This window comes from Pyxicephalus adspersus, chromosome 3 (genome assembly GCF_032062135.1).
Source record: "Pyxicephalus adspersus chromosome 3, UCB_Pads_2.0, whole genome shotgun sequence".
In the NCBI taxonomy this organism is placed as follows: domain Eukaryota; kingdom Metazoa; phylum Chordata; class Amphibia; order Anura; family Pyxicephalidae; genus Pyxicephalus; species Pyxicephalus adspersus.
Window position 1 is genome coordinate 18661494 of NC_092860.1, and position 2178 is coordinate 18663671.

The 2178-nt window shown below is 32.8% G+C and overlaps 1 protein-coding gene across 1 annotated transcript in view; it reads left to right on the top strand.

The window, feature by feature from the left end:
* The first annotated feature begins 1403 nt into the window (after positions 1–1403).
* The window catches only part of LOC140327667 (bactericidal permeability-increasing protein-like), a 24558-nt gene continuing 23783 nt past the window's right edge, over positions 1404–2178 (top strand). Inside the window, exons 1-2 of the mRNA XM_072407036.1 lie at positions 1404–1452; positions 1589–1682. The gene's annotated coding sequence lies outside the window, so the exon portion shown is untranslated. The remainder of the gene's footprint in view (positions 1453–1588; positions 1683–2178) is intronic.

Consider the following 2178-nt stretch of genomic DNA (forward strand, 5'->3'; position numbering starts at 1 on the left):
AAGTATGAATGGTATTTTGTATGCAGTAATACTTTACATTATTCATACATTAATATTTTCAGTGTTGGCCACTTCTCACTGTTTGGCTCTAGTCCTCCTGCATGGCTTTCCTATTGCAGAGTAACATGAGATGTCCCCCTATGAGTCTGTATAAATATATGTGAATAAGTTAATAATTGGAATGTAGAGCATAGGATTGGTAAGCTAAATCAGAAAAATTGAATATCCTATTCAGACTATAAAAAGATTATATCAATCGACTAGAAAAAACATTACGCAGGCTCTCACTCCGCTTTCTTGTTAATCTTGATTGATTACCAGATGATTAAACAAGCCTTTATAGATATAAATAGAAATTTATATATATATAGCTCTTTGGATATAAAGTATTGAAATATCAGACAGATTTATTATTGTTCTCAAAGACTGGAGAAGATAGACTATCACAAGAAAACCTGATTTTTCTGAATTTTAAAAAAATAATTTTCTGATATTTGGCAAATGTTTTAAATTTTGGACCAGATTCATTTCAGGTTTGCTGGATCACCCAGGCTCACCCATGATAGTCTATCTATGTTGCTGATTAAACTTGGGCCAACTGCAATTTTATCCTAAACATCTGAATTTCAATTTGGTTCTGCCAGCTTTCAAAATTCATTGTAAAGACAATAAATATAGTATTTTTGGGTTTCCTGATCCAATTTATGAATGAAAAGTTTTGTGAATAGGGTGAGTATAGGTGATATTATTTGTTTCTTTGGGACTAAAGTCTGATATAGTTTAAAGCAATGGGATGCTAATAAGACGTGATGCAAATGGCCACCCATACCCCAAATTGCACTCTCCCTCTAGATATATATATATGTGATTACATCACATTCATTTGATATATTGAACTATTTCCCAGTTCAACTTTTTTTTTTTCCCTTTACAGTTAGTACTTTCCACTTGTTTTGGCACCTTAGTGGCCATTTCTTCAGGATTGGTCTAAAGTACACTGGTTTTTAAACTCAAAATAAAAGTATTTATTAAAAAAAACATTCTTTTTAATCAAAAATGAGCCTCTTTTCATAAATGCTACAAGAGCATAAAGAGTGACCATCTGCCAAATCTGCAAGGAAATTTTCTTAACAATGTGAAAATTGACATCAAAAATCACTTTAATCACACCAACTCTCCACCTGTATATAAACTTTGACTCTAAGATCTCTATTTACAGAGAATCAGATATTTCCTCATACATTCTCTGGTGGGAATTTTCCAGGTCCACGTGTTTCAATGGAAGTAATCGACTCCCATCAGGGAATGTTTGAGGAAATGTCAGATTCCATGTTTTATAAACAGAGCCCTATGACCTTTCCAGGGACTTTTTTTTTCTTTTCTTCAGAAATTGTGTTTTATTTTACCTAGGCGTTCCTATTACTGGTATTTACTTGGTACTTTATTTTAAAGGTAATTTAAGATCTGTAAAACCAACACAACAGGAATCCCTGCTTTATCTCTGCACAGATGTTTTCTGCTTTTTTTGTACCTTTCTTTTCCAAAAAAAGCACCTTCCCTAATCCTGTCATTTTAATCTTTGGCTCAGAATAGTGTTATATCAGTATAAGAGAAGAAGTTGAATCATCCAGCTGAAAAGTTGATTTTCCTGCCATTTCCATCCCTGAGAGAACTGATCAGAGGTGAGTTATGACAAGTGTTGGATGGTGGGTGCGGCAGAAAAATGCTTGCAACATGTTACAGCATTTTACTTAAAGTTTGACTTTTTGTTTTGATTCTATCAAATGTCACAGAATGTCATGGCACACCATAGATGATAACATTAGTATGCTGATGCTCTCTGTAAAAGTTACAGAGGCCCCAGCATATGACCTTCCTTCCTCCCTGGTCATTGACTATACTTTATCTCTTAAAAATGTATTATTTTTTACCCATATACCAACTCATATGTTATTATGGCATTATTTTAAACCTTTCCTGGTTTCAATTACTTTTTTTCTTTGTAGTGAATCATGTACTTTGTTATGAAATTTGTGGCATATTTCTATACCTCCCATGCTTTAAACAACCCTGCAGATATTTTTTCCTCTTTATTGAATTATGTGATTTATTAGCATATTTATAATTTATTGTAATGTCTGCCCTACTCTCAATAATCCTTTAGTTTTTTTTTCTTGC